The sequence below is a fragment of the Vanessa cardui genome, chromosome Z (genome assembly GCF_905220365.1).
Source record: "Vanessa cardui chromosome Z, ilVanCard2.1, whole genome shotgun sequence".
Classification (NCBI taxonomy): Eukaryota; Metazoa; Arthropoda; class Insecta; order Lepidoptera; family Nymphalidae; genus Vanessa; species Vanessa cardui.
In genome coordinates this window covers 14,104,733-14,121,041 of record NC_061154.1, presented here as the reverse complement: position 1 = coordinate 14,121,041, position 16,309 = coordinate 14,104,733, and positions in this window count along the sequence as shown.

Here is a 16,309-nt window from a genome sequence, read left to right as displayed (position 1 = left end):
ATTGTTCTTATCTAAAATTAACGGGTGTGATCTAGTTATTAATACTGTTGTCATGTAACAAAACATATTCCTGCTTTTGTACAATAATTACTAATCTCAAGTTTAGCGACTCATCTATACTTATAATAAATCTGTAGGGAGGTCAATTCTGTACATGAAATATATTTCCAAAATAACTATCAGAGGTTGATAAGGGGTCGATACTGATGGCAAAAATGCAATCGGAAAATTTTTGTCTGTCTGTCCGTATAACCGTTATAGAAACAAAAAGTACTCGACGGATTTTAACAAAACTTGGTACAATTATTTTTCATACTCCTGAGCTGGTTATAGTATACTTTTCATCACGCTACAGTCAATAGGAGCAGAGCAGTGAAGGGAAATGTCGGAAAAACGGGAGAAGTTACTCCATATTTTAAGCTTCCGTCGCGTGTACAAACTTAATGGTTAAAGCTACATAGAAATTGTGTATTACGGAAATGTTCTCCTTAAAATTATGTAAAAAATATCCCATGACGGCCTTTGTTTATCTTTTATGATTGACTCACAATAACACGTGTCACTCCCAATAGCTTAGTAGTTCGAAGCTTTCTGATTATATTTGTCTATTCCTGCGTTTATATATAATATATAAAAAAGTTAACAGTATTAACTATTCCATAAAAAGAAGCATAGAAATCGGTATAGAAACACCAAAGTTATACATGAAATACGCTAATAATAAAGCTTTCGCACGTGAATATTAAATCTATACTAGGTCTTATATAAATCTCTAGAGTCTGTCTGCGCACTTATTTTTGTACGACAAAAATAAGTGCTAAGTATTCTTTTTATGATTGACTGACATAATTTTTACCATTTTAGATTTTTTTTGGTCTGTATGGTCTGCTATAACTCGAGAACAGATGCACCGTGAATCTTTATAAAAATTGGTATACAGGAAAAACATATGCTTGCGCAAATGAAAGGCTATCTATACACAAAAGTGGATATGTTTGTTTGTGCGTCATCTATAAACTCAGAAAGTATTTGATCGATCATTAAGATTAAATGAATAAAGAGATTATGCTATCCCCATCGATGTAACTCGCCACCAGGTAGCGCTGCGATATAAATATATCTACACCGTTTAACCGATTGTCATGAAAATGAGTACGTACAAGTAATTTTCCACGGAGAAAGTGATTATTTCATCCGTATCATATAAAATAACCAACAGATGGCCCTTACGAGTATCACGATGCATTTCTATGCCGATCAACCGATAAGTATAAAATATGAAATAAAAATGAAAATCATTGATCATCATTGAATCAAATAATATAATAATCAAACAATAAACAGAAACCACCATGCCATTGAAGAAACAAAAGATCAGAACATCAACAATATATGCGCAGCGTCATCCAAACGAGCTACGGAAACAACACACTAACAAGAAATATGTACGCTTAGAAACAAATAGAATCCGAATTTCTACTTTGAGAACAGTTAGTCAACATAATGATCAAGTTCCAGATCTTCGAACAAGCATCTTCATCAAGAGATACTGAAACACTTGACAACCGAGCCCAACGACTGGATGATCAACGATTAAAATAGACTAAGTCAAGAACTAGAATCTCAATAAATCCCGATGTGATCATTGGTTCAATGAATATAGTATGCCCATATTGTCACGCTATGATGTTTAAAATAAACTGCTGGTATAGTGTTACTCCACTGGCAAAATGTATTTACCATTTTCTTAAATCTTTGCTTGCTTTGAAATGACATCATTTGGAGCAACAAATATTGTACAATTCAATAATTTCGCATCTACGTTTAAAGTGTATCATATGATTGGTTCACTTCTTCCAGTATCTAAATAAAATCTCCAGTTTCTGGAGATTTATTCCATGGACAACGTAGAAAAAGATTGATCTTCGATGCATGTTCAGTACCACCATGGCGATGATTTCTCGATTACCAGAAACTAATCGAGAATCATCGCTAAATTTAGGATTATACTTTATGAAAATAAATGTTTAGTTAAAGATTTTAAAACTGCTCTAGAGGGTGAAACAACAAATGATTCAAAGTCATTATCAATGCAGATAGAACGCCATTGAATGCAGAGCATGAAAGGCATTTTCATGCTGCCATAGCTCCTGAACCCACAGCTGTAGTTGTCGGTACAAAACAAGGTGTTGTTATCATTAAACGACACAAAAACAATCAAGGTGTCGCTGAAACACATCAACCGTATGACAGTTATTACGATTATTCAATTATAGATGGATATCATCTCGGACTGTATCAAAATATTCTCACGACAGGCTCTGTGACATTGAAGAGTTAATTGTATGGATTTTTTTGTGTATCGTATAATGATTAGAGATAATCAATCTAACTGTATTCTGAAGTGTCGTCAACTGTTTTAACAATTCATTGTTAACATGTACGCTATGGTCGAGAACGAACGATTAAACTACATTCGATACAACTAATCAAAACTCTGAGCCAAAAAGTACATTTATTTACGAGATACAATATCGAATGATATAGTATCTGCTGATATTGGACAAAGATCTTCGTACAGTGGAAGTCCAAGACATATGCACGAATATGCTCAGGATGCTTTGACGTACGTTCGCAAGTATTGGCAAGGTTGTAAATGTAATAACATCGATATTCGTTGGAAGCGGATAAAAGAGGACGTGTTGGTTTGATGCAAACTTTTACAGACTATAGAAATTTAATTAAAAATTTCATCGAACCTGTATAACATCGTATAAGTTTATAGGTGTTATGACCAATCTGCAGCCTATCGAGAACATCTTGAAGAAGATGAAATAGATGAAGAATATTATTTTTCTGTTCTCTTCTTCTCGCATGTTTTGTTCTCTTTATTTGTTTCTTTATTATTTGTACATAGTTGATGATCAGTAATTAATTACAAAATGAAAAATGAAAATAATATTTTTCTGCTACTAATGCCCAGCGAAGCGGGCGGGTATAGCTAGTATTAAATAAAATAAACAAATTACTCTTGAAAAAAGTATAGTTAATAAAAACTGATGAGCGCCGGTCCAAAACCTCATGATAAATAATTTTAATAATACTATCATAATTAAGTAGTTATTAATTCATTTCGGCATTCATTCAGCCAGAGTACGTAATAGGTTTGTGTTAGCAATTGAGTTGTCGACTTTCAGTCGCTCAAATTTTCTAACACTTGTTTCTTAATTTCCAATATTTTCAATATTTATGCCCCAAAAATAGTAGAAGTTGAATATGTGCTAACTGCAATATTTGGAAAATGAACCTAGTACCAGACATCAAGGGTTAGAAAGCAAACAAATTCTCGCGGTGAAATATCAAATGAAATATTTAAAAAAAGGATAAAAATGAACATCGGTACGCATCAAATAAATAAATAAACCTTTTTGCTGAATATAGTGTTGATACTTCATCATAACATACATGGGAATAAATCAAATCATTTGTAGATCAAACTTCATATCTTTATTTGTGCTAAGCACGCATTTTATATGACTAAATCACAAAAATTTCAACGTGTTATCGTTGGGAAAGGTAGGTACCGTGTCCACCTGTGGCTTGAAATCGGTTTTAAATAGATTTGAACCTCATTGAACTCCTCCTTAGCAGCTGGACCGAGTATAATATTTTTTGTATCCCCATTCCAGGAAGACTCTTACGGTGCACTGCCCAGTTTTGGTTTCGGTGGCTAGGTACCTGAGGACACTCGATAGCTGGAGTTTTGTCGACTGGTTGCTATGTAAATCAAACTAATCCTCGCGCAAGGACAGGTAAGGCGAGAAGCTCTGCAGCAAAGGCGTTCAAACAGCATGGATTTAGTTGTGTCTGTTTGTCTTGGATGATTTTTTTGGATGGCCATTTCACAGCAATGAAAATTTTTTTCACCGTACAAAGTCAGGATTCGAAGCTAGTTGAATGAAACATTCCATTTGTGTCATTGTTCATATTTAAGTGTTCACTTTATGGATGGTTGATTTCTTTGCTGAAGCCAATTCATGTTTTAAAAACTCCATTTCCCCGTTTTTAGGGCAGGTATACAAACGAGTAATCTTATAATGTGTTTGTTAACAAATTGAAGTGCAATACTATTTTAACAATTTCATTGCAATACTATTTTAATTATTTCTTTCTTCTCTGAAGCGAATAAATCTTCGTGTCTTATTCCAATTTATGTTATTATTACTTTTGTTGTTGAAACATTCGAATCTTGGAGTAGTCGTGCAAAAGTGCCTTATTGTCTTCATAGGTGACTGTTCCACGTTCCACGCGTTAAAAAATTATACTCATAATAACTTTTAATTCATATTTGTATATATTCATATAAGGACTTGATGATAACTGTTCGCATATTAATATTGTAGTAATGTTCTTTCTTACCTATAATTAAATGAACATTCGGCTTTGCCTCGTAGAACTCACTTTCTGGAAAAAATCCTTCAATTTGTAACTAACCGTACCATTTGGTTTTATTAATTGCTAAAGCATTAACGTAAAGGATACTGTTGCAACGATTGCAGCAATATCTGAAATTGAGTAGAAACAACTTAAAAAATCAAATTTATACGATTGTACCAAACAGGTACAATTTTCCCCGACCACCATCTTTGAGATGACTAGGGGACGGCGCACGTATAATTTTAAATCCTCAACAAATGTGATAGAATTTTTTTAAAAAGGACACCTATGTCACCTTTTTCTGCCTCGCACAACCACTTTGTGGAACCAGTTTTCGCCGGCGGTTTTTCCGAACCGATACGACATGGGAACCTTCAAGAAAAGAGCGTACACCTTCCTTAAAGGCCGGCAACGCACCTGCAAGCCCCGTGGTGTTTCAGATGTCCATGGGCGGTGGTAGTCACTTTCCATCAGGTGAGCCTCCTGCTCGTTTGCCACCTATATCACAAAAAAATGTCTCCTTGCCAGCCTATCAAAAGTGTGATTTTATTAGATCGGATCGAATCTTTGTCTGAATATGCATATTGAAATCATCATGGTGATAGTGGCTGAGTTGAGAGAGTAATATTAAATGGACTTTAACATCATCTATCTTTGTCGATTTTCGTTTTCAATGTCTGCTTTTATCATTTCGATATCGATGTTTTTCTATGAGCGATGGTCTGAAGCTTTTAGACGCAACTTCGGTTTTTTTCTCAATTAAGACTGTACTGATTGAATTACAAAAACAAATGTTTACTGTTTGTAGATTCATTAATATTTTGTACTGTTTATTTACCTACTCTATTGAAAATAGGTTCTTTATAATGACACCGGCTCTAAATATAACAATAACTATATTTACGTTATATAATCGTAAATCGACTTTTAAATAGTCTAATATTTTTCATTTCATTTTACTTAGGAGGACTCTAAAAAATATGTTGAATACGCAAATATTTTTATTACTTTATAGTGCATATCAATATGTTTCAAAATAGTGTTTTGTTTGAAGTCGGTTTTTCCTTTTGTTAAAATTTTTATTTATTTTTTTGATTTTAAGTGAAGCTGACGTAGTCTAATTCATTTTGCTTAACATGGATAATAAACATACTATAAATAAATAAACTACAAGGTACCACCCTAAAAAGACTGTAGTCGACCTCGGTAAAAAAGCTTTGCAAAAGAGGTAATATATGTCGTACATCATATGACATCACATCACATACAAAAAAATTGATTAAAGACAGTAAGAAATTCTGCCCCATATCGCACCCTAAGTGTGAGCTTATTAGGGATTCCATCACTAGAAAGTATAAAACAAAGTCGTTTTCTCTGCCCCTATATCCTTACTTATAACTACGCAACGGATTTTGATGCGGTTTTTTTAATAGATAGTGTAATTCGAGGAGAAGGTTTGCGTATATAATACTGAACAATATATCAAATCAAATCAAATCAATTTTATTCAAGTAAACTTCACAATGAAGCGTTTTTGAATCGTCAATAATCAAATACTACCACCGTTTCGGAAAGCAGCTTCTAGCGAGAAGAAACGGCAAGAAACTCGCATAGTTGCTCTTTTCAAATAAACAGATTTACAATGCCGTTATTGACAGTAATTAGCGTCCTATCATGGAACCCGAGCCTAACTCCAGGCGTTTCTTTCTAAAAAGTACTCTTTTAATGAATAGTATGATTTATTTATTAATTTAGTCTTAATAATATTTTTAAATTTTGAAAATGGTAAATTGATTATATTTTCCGGTATCTTATTATATATGCGGTATATATTTCCGGTATCTTATTATATATTATATTTTCCGGTATCTTATTATTATAGTAAGGAAACACTGATAATTTTAGAAGTTTGCAATGTGATGTCATAAATAAACAAATTCTGTAGTATATTTAGTATCAGTATTGCTCCAGTGCGAAGCCGGGGTGGTCGCTAGTTGATTATAATATTCGAATATAATAATGACATGAACATAATCACGTTACGGGAGGTGACTCAAATATCCAAGTAACCCACAAATAAATGATTCGGCCGAGTGTCGCTAACGTGCTCCTCAGAATTGTTCCGTTCCCTTCCGTTCCGTTACTTTGTCATGGATCCTATGCTCAGAATCTTACCAAACTTTCAAACTACCCTTGAAATATATCCTTGGTAATACAAAAAGAATCATCAAAATTGGTTGGCGCAACTTTGATTTATTCGCCAATTTATCGCGAATATACATAATACAAATTTAAGACTTATATCGCTTTCATATGGATACCATCATCAGAACTAGACTAAATTAAAATGAAAACACACGGAAAGTACTTGCTATCTAACAGCTCCTCTTGGTTCTCCCAGTGAAAAGTTATGAGGTAACAAATATTAAAAAAATACAGACGAATTGATAACCTCCTCCATTTTGAAGTCGGTTGAAAAGGTTTGATAGAAATTTTATATATACATATATGTATCCCACCAAAAACATTATATGTAAAAAAATTCCAAGCCTCTTGCTGCATTCTTTCCATCGTAAAAAGTTTTGAGATCTCATAATAGCCAAGTCCTATTCAAATTATTATGTAGTTAAAAATCAACATTTAGTAATTGTATCAATAGTTTTCTTTATATAATAATTATACTGACTTGGCAATGAGCACAAAATAAAAGCTGCTTGCTGCCTGGAATTATGTGCAAAGTTACTGACGAGACCTGTGATCAGATTATTTGTTATGTGTGAATCATGATGGTTACTATAAGTAATGCTGCTTGACAGTAGAATATTTTACGAAGGGAAGTAAATTATTACGAGTTTTCTAAAATTTAGTTGATACTAAAAGTGTGCTAAGTTAACATTCCAAGGCACTGTGTCTGTAATTATTAAGTACTAATACAGTTACACATGATTCATAATTAGGCAAAGCGTAAACCTATGAACTATTTTTTAATGAAAATGAAATGAAAATTTGATGAAATGTTACTAAGCAGGGCACCCCAAGGGCGGACGTAGACTACTTTTTTAATTCACCCCTCTAAGGGAATACAATTGGGGATGCTCTTTTCTGCAGATTAAAATGCAATTACAATATCTGCACTATCATCCCCTAACAAATTTCATATTAGATTAGACTATTACGAAAATGAAATAGCGCTTAGGCTACGCAATTTTTTTTGTATTTTTTCTGTTTTTTTAATGTGAAGAAGTCTTATAGCTAATGAATACTAATATTTTATATTAATAATTAAAAAAAGTACGATAACAGGAAAATAAGATAAATAATAATTAAACAATAAAATCGTACATTTTGATAGAATTTCGTTATAAGGTGAATTCTACGTTGGTGAAGAGTTGGTCTAGTGTTGCATTAAAATAAACAAAGAAATAGTAGTCAAATAAAAATAACCACATTCATCAATTACTTATAACAAAAATACAGATTATGAATAACAATAGTAAATTTCAGTTCATTCATTTTACTCAAACAAGAAAAGTTACTCGTTAGGGACTGGAAATAAAGGAGTTTTGAGTATAACATTGACAAGTTAGTACTTTACAAAGTCACAAATTCCATTGTATATATAATGTTTCACCTTAAATGCAAAAAATAATAATAAACAGAAACCTGAAACAAAAAAATAGGTATTACAGCTGCAAATCAAGAGATACAGATTATGTTTCACGTGTACTAACTAAAACTTTAGTAGACATCAATGTCATCTTTATTTTGCTCGACATCTACAAAGTTCATGATTACTATAGGATGGGAGTTTTAGTGAAGGTGACGTCACTCATTGAGGAGACCGCGAAAGAGGGGCGAGGTCGACATAGCAGGCGCATGCGTTTTAAACTTGCTTGTGCAATTAGGGTAACAACTCCAAGACGATTTCGTGAACTAGAACATTTTTGGCAGTCGACAAAGTAACCGCTAATATTAATCCACAGTAAAAGCAAAATTAAAAAAAAAATGTTCTAATTTACTGAAGTAAAAAAAATCCTGTACAGTCATTAGTTGTTTTTGGTGTTTTCTTATGTTCAATTGATTCTGTGTAGAGAAGGATATAATATTAATATTTTAAATATCCGCATTGCGATTATTTAATAATTTAGATGTGAAAATAATTTTAATTCTTAAGCAAAGTGAAGTCAGTTTTAGTCACACCATTCTTTTATACGCTAGGCAGTCGTAATTGTTTATTCGATAAATGATTACAGAAGTTAGTGCCTTAACTAGTGATAATTAGTTAAATATAGTGCTGTTTTGGATAAAACCTGTGTGGAACGTGATAAGGTATGTTTCTTACTTTAAGGTTTCGTTTAGCAAAAGCAAATCGATTCCAATGCGGCATAACCTTAACCTCACTTACTTTGCGGAAAGGTTGGCCTTTTTCTCCGTTTACATGAAATAAGACTATAATTTACAGAACAGATTTCATATCATCTGAAGTTCCTTATTTGAATTGGAGGCTGTATGATGTTTGCTAACTTATAGGTTGTAAACGTGTTTATAGGTTATGATACATGACAGTTGTTAGTGACATACTTTGAGGTTGTGTTATATAATACATGACTTATTAATAGTTTCATTACAAGTACTTAATATCATACAAAATTAAATCATTCATATAACAGAACACATTGAATAAAATTTACAGTTGCTTGAAATGAAATATGTCATGTTATAGCCTCCTGGAATAACTGTGTTTCTTATTATGTTTTGTAATATAGTTTAAAGTTTAATTATGATTTGAAGTGCGGTTTTGTAGTTAAAAACATAAATTTAGACAAAAAAGTTAGTTAATGGTATGATTTTTAGGATAGTAAAATACTTTTATATTAATTATTACAATGACTTGATTGATTTAATTTAATTAAATAATGAATATAATCTTAAATATTGTTGACTTCAACAATCATATAAAAATATTTTAAAAAGTTTTTTGAAAATAATAGATCACAAAAACAGAAACACATTCTTATGTCGCTTTTGTAAGCAATTCAATGAATTATAGATTATTACATTTGAAATAAGTTTTAAACCGCACAATGATTAACTGTTCCAAAAAAATATTTTCATAGTATAAAACATAGATAATTAGTTGAAATGTACAACATGCCTGTATTACGTTCTCAGGAGTGACCTTGAACTTTATCGTAGCGCCGTTGAAAGTAAAACCTAAGCTAAAAATATTATTAAAATTGCACTATCAGGGAAAGTTACGCTCACTTCTCGTCCTAATATTTTTTTTTAGTTATAATTACTACTATTTTATAAGACTTCCATATACTTTGTTTATTTATAAGTCTAGATAGACTGTCAAAGCTGAGAACGCGTGAAAAAAATACCACCGTAAGTAAAGGCACGCTTGTAGTAGTAAGTATGACGTTAGGCAAGTTTCAAGCGTAGGAGTCACGTACACAAAGATACTAATTAAGTTGGCTCAATTACTTAAGTTATTTTGTGTGCATCACTATCTAGATATACTTTATTTTAATACGCGAAATAAACATTAAGTATAATTTTTAACAATATTTTAATAACCGTTTTCAACCATATCTATAATTAACTTTATATTCAATTTATGTATTTCATTTAAAAAAAACGACATACTGAGTTTCTTTCGCCGGTTCTTCTCAGGTCAGGGTGTTTCATTTTTTGAACTGGTTGTTGAATCTGATTGTAGTCAATAAGTGTAATACTTCTATATTGAATAAAGGAGTTTGAGTTTGAATTACGTTTAAAGAGGTGTGTAACATTTGGCATACTTGAATTTTATATAAAAAAACAGTGCAGAAAGCTAACTTAAACCTATAAGTAGCGTGTGTTACAACAGTATATTAAAGCAAATATAGAAAACGTAAGCATAAATATATGTACGTGTTGCACGTTATTTATTTATTTTTTTATATCAGTCTTCCGTTATTTTTGTATGTATACTCATACCAGATCTTATGCAAAAACCTCACAAGAATAAATATATTAGTAATAAATTAGGAGACGGAACATCCAAACTAAAAAAAAGTCTAAATTACTATTTAAAGACGATACCGCTTCGATTTTACTCACGTTACGTTCAGTTACGTTTACAAGTCGTGACGGAAAATCGGAAAACCCTATAGCGTTGATTTTTTACTTAAAAACAGAATCAAACCACAGACTATCATGTTTCTGAATGTAAAATGATGAACTTTCATCCATACTTACATCCTCAATTTCACGCTCGCGGGTGACTAATTTTCAATTACCAAAGCTTTTTATCGCTATCTTAATAGAATCATAAACTTACATTCTCAATCACCCTCTTGGCTGATCTATTTTCAGAAATCCGTAACATATTTCTTTTATTTTAAATATTTTATCTTCAAATAATATTTTGCATATTTCTTACTTTGATAAATTAAGACCACCCAGAAAAAATTTCCATCATAAGTTTCAAACTCTTAGGTGATGAATTTTCAAATCCCTGACACGTCATGTCTACAATTGATTAAGATAAACCTAAATACCTGTTTCCATAATTCTAACATCAGAATTGCGGGATTTAATTAATTCCCCTTAGGATATCATTTTCAAAAAATCTTGTGTTAGTGCTCACCTACTTTCCATAAACATTCTGTGAAAATAGACAATGAGCTCTATCTTATAAAAACATGATAAAAGCTTTGTTTATGAACATAATTGAATACGAAATCGATTTAATTTTTTGTCTTAAAACTTTTAATTATCTTGCATGTCTATACAACTTCAATTGTGCACACGATTCCACTCTGTTATTGATTTTTCGTGTACCCTACCCTTTTTACAATATTCGACGCAAGAAGGGTGCGAGCGGTGCATTTCGCACCGGTATTCATGCAAGATCAAAGGAAATTGGACATTCTTGACATGAAAATAAAAACAGTACGGCTTTCAAGTATGCAATATACAAACTAATACCGATAATATTTTCTTTATTTTCACATCTAGATATCTCTTTCACTCTTCATCTGGGTCTTGGATTTCAATGTAAGAAATCATAGGTACATCATTTGTTATCAAATCAATATGATTTGATAACAAACCGAAACTAATTTACAATACATTAGTGTTACAATTAGTTCGATACACATAAAGCGATCGATATGAATAATTATGATATATATCAATTCTATCGATAATCTTATATGTTTCGTCTATTTAGTTATTCTTTCACGAAATTGAAAAAAATGTATAATATAAAACAATCTAACTCTCGACTGGATCCTAAGTCATCACGACTGGGCAGATAGAAAGGACAGAGAGTTTATATAATATAATTAAAACTTATCTGTCTGTATTTTTGATTCGCAATACATAAACACTACACATTTGAAATTATCTTATGACTAGATCGAGGTACTAATCGAACTACTGATTATTAGCATTTATTAGCAATTATTGACATCGTTATCGATCTGCCAAGCCGCGAATAATCGATATTAACCAAAAAATAAATATGTCAGCTTCGGCATCATATGCTCAATGACAAAATTACAACGTGATGTATACATAGAAAAAGTCGACTAGCGTTTCGAATTTTCTTTCGCCCCTTAAGCCTAAATATATGGTATATACCTACATACAGAAGTATAAGCAAATTCATTGTTCTAACTCGCGAAAGTATATTAATTACAGCACGACGTTTTCATTATTTTACATTGCACTGAAGTTTTTTTTATTGTTTATTGATAACGTGGTAACAGTTGAATTTAAAATTTCACCTTAGAATTAATTATTGCTACATATTATAAGATTAAAGTGTAGTATAATCGAGTATAAGTGAGTTATATAATGGTATTCTTCAAGACAACAATGTATTTGTTTTAGTAAGAAGTTTATTCTCGCCTTTAATATAAAGACAATTAATGATATTTTATTTTTGCTATTTTTTGTACTTTGATAATAATTTCAAAGTTATACGAAATTAACAATTCATTTCAGAACGTAGTACCGTTGATGTGCCGTCATTTTCTGAGCGCATATCACGGTAAGGCTTCTGCCGCAGATAGATGATTCGGGGAAATTCAATTCGATGTGGTGTATTTTAGCGATTGTTTCCAGATAGAAGATAAATTAATCTCAAATACATAAATTTTAATCTAATTTGGTGTCTTCTATATCATCAGAACACACGTCAGAGTGTCCAGCGAAGTTCCAGCATAGGAAAACGCTGATGAACCAGCACTCGTGTGGCAAATAAAACGGCCAATTTTGAGCCTTTCACTCAAAATATTACTCCTACTAATATGTTTAACATAAACCAACAAACATTGGTTAATTGAATGGAAACTGTTATAATTATAATCCCAAATTTTCTAAATATAATAAATATGGGTATTCAAGTACATAATGTTCAAAAATCAGAATGTTTCATTTACTGACTGGCACATTATAAATCAAATAATTTCCAGATAACCTAGAAAATTGCCGTACAAAGGGGTAGCTTTGTGTAAAGAGTAAAAAAAAAAGAGAATATTGAATTTGAACTTGAAATATTTTACAAGCCATAGATTAACACTCAGCTTCTTTGTCTATAACAAAAAAATAATTAATTTCGCATGACTATTTTCGCGGTCAAACCTTACAAAACCGTTATGATCCGATCAGAATCGTAGATATGATAATAAGAGCCAAGTTCGATATTGAGAACAGGATAGCTGTCTATACGGCTACCAAAAGAAATTAGATCCAAATTCTGTACACATACCCGAATTTAAAAATTGTATTTGAAACAAAATGTTACAGAGTATGTTATTAGTGTTATGATTTGCTTTTTAATTATATATAAGTGATCTGATATATCTATAGTATAATTATGCAAGAAGTTTGTTCGATGTGAGGAATAGTTGGATCGATATAAGTCAGGGTCCTAATATGTTATATGAAGAAAAACATTACGATACGTCAAAAGCTATATGCTTAATAATTTAAAAAAAATCAGGAAGCGTTATTTTTTCTTATTAGGGTAATAGAGTACTTCATTACAAAGAAAATTGTAAGCCTTAATATGCTTAAATACTTAGTCTGCACGTTGTCAAACGATGTTATTACTGTAATGGGTTAATTAGCTGAATTGATGTCAACACAAAGAATATAATCTGGATTACACGTAGTAACCTTTTTCTCATGCGAGCTTAAGTAATATTAATGCCGTGGTTAATAGAGAACGATCAACTGGATATCGAATGCAAATGAGACTTTCACACAAAGCAAACATTCTATTTGTCCCTTTCGTATTGATTCAAATAGATAAATATCGTGCTTTGAATAAATGTAAAATAATTCTTTGTTTCTACACGAATGGGTATTACATGTTGATACGTATCACAAACTTTGTAAACGATTTGTACGAATATCACCGATAAAATTATGCTACAATTTATTCTTTACTTTGTCCTTTGAAATGGATTTAATAAAACACATACATATGTAAAGTAATTTTCAACAGAAGTAATATTTTCATGAAATATTTTGAAGACTTAGTGCTCTTTTTAGGTAGAAACTTAGAGTAATACTCCAGTGTTCCGGTTTGTAGAGAACATAGGTAGTTTTTACTCAAGGCAAAAGGGAAACTGAAGTTCGATTTCAATTACAAATAGATCTCCAATTTCACTCTCAAAATGTTTCTTAGAATTCAATTATATTTTTAATTTTTATGGCAGCTTGCCATCTAAACTAATTATAATTTTTGGCACTATCTGTGTTATGCTTGGGTATTTATTATTATTTTTTACGTATAAATAAAATGATTACAAAAACAACGGGCTGTAAATTTCCCACAGCTGGGCTAAGGTTCTAACCACTGAGCCATCTCGCTTTTCTCTCATTGGAGCTGGTGACCAAAATTTCTATATTATTTATGACTTGTGATAGACATTATTAATCAATGAAAGCCATGAAGGACCTCCGCGTTTGCCACTTTTATATGGATATCGTTAACGTGATAACGTTACCGCTTAGTAGTTCATTTACTGCGCTCCAAAAATATTGAAAAGGCTGTCACATATAAAATGTCTATTGAAAGGATGTAAGCATGAATAAAAGTAAGAACGAAGAACCTCACATTCAAGCTTCAGATATTCCAATGGCAGACCATATGAATATGGATATATAAATAAATTACTTCTTACATAATCAATACAAATAATTAATGTTGATTGGAGTGACTTTTTAGCTCAAAATCTGTGAACAAAATGACTGAATTTTTTTTCGATTTTCGAGAGTCATGACTAATTGAATGGCAGCGAGAATTATCAACTAATTACTTAGAGCGGTTTTTTTTTTATTTTCACAACTAAATCCCGCGAATATGCAAAGCTATGGATGGCTGTCTCGTGGATTTGTTTTTGTCCAGGATAATTTTAACGATCAGCGTCTGAAGCAGACATGAGCTAAAACATAGTGAGTTGGGCTTTGATTAACTAGACTATTAATCAAAGCCCAACGTTACTGCGTAGGGATTTAATGAACGATCGTATTGGTCTCAACTTAAATCGTTATCGATATGAAACATGAGCAAGCGGACACCACAATTCGTCAGTTATCTAAACATTGTAGCTGAGACTCACCGATATTGATTACCAATATTATAAATTAATACCTGGAACGAATTAGCCAAATATCTTCAACAGAATAAGATTATACAGATGAGATATCATGTTAATATAAAAATCCTTTAGACTTTTAAGTAACATATTAGTAGCACGAAGGTGAATATTTGTTATTTGAGAGACGATTGGATTTGTTTTGTGATTGTCGACCAACTCGATAGGAGGAATATGACATTCCTAGCTTAAGCACAACAAACACACGTTTTATTAACACGTTACAATATTTCGATGCCCCGAGCAACAAACTAGCAATCATAGAATTCAAATTTTACAGGAATAATATATTAATGTTTATTTATAGTGGGCATCCGTTTTCGATATCGAACCGAATTATATCAACCATGCATTTTCTGGAACTGAACTTTACATGATTGAGAAACGTGGTAACATGCGAGTTACTGGAATTGCACTTGGGACGTTATTACAATAAAATGAATATGACATTATCATTTCTGTTGTGTGTGTACCTGAACAACATTGAAGAGGCTTTATATATGTTCGGGCAACATTTTTTCACGAGGCTTTTTTTAATATCTCGAGGTCGTAAAAGAGATACATCTGAGTGGCATCAGATTCAAACTAATGGAAAAGGAGTGGGACACCGAGAGTGAGTGAGTCCCCAGCAGTGGGACAATTTTAAATTATTAAAGCCCAGCTGGGTATCTGAAAGGGCTATAAAGATATATGGAAATTCGCTTTCTTTTATAATAAACTGTTTTCCTTAACAAATAATTTCAATGGTATTTTCTAATTGTTAAAAGATGCGTTTATAGATGAGTTATGTTTATACCGTCACAGTCCAACTAGGCTAATTGTCCTAAAATCGACGTTGCGATATTAATCTCTTATGAAAATAGCAATTCGCTTCCAATCCGGGATTAAGGTTGTTGCAATATCGCATCACTGGTCAAAATACAAGCTCTTTCCCCTTTACAAACATCGCAAATGAATTTTGATTTCGAGATTGCTGCTAGTCATTAATCAGGGAACACATATATCAGACTAAAGGGCGGTATCGTGAATCTTTCAATTCAATTGTTATATTGTAGCTAGTGCGATTTATTTAATAAAGTTGTATATTAGATAAACTGCTTGCATTTCAATGATTATGAAACAAGGTCATATTCCTTACTGTGACTTTGGATTTTGGGGCTTTCAAGATACAAAGTAAGAATTCTGTCTCATTATCGGATCAATATAAACAT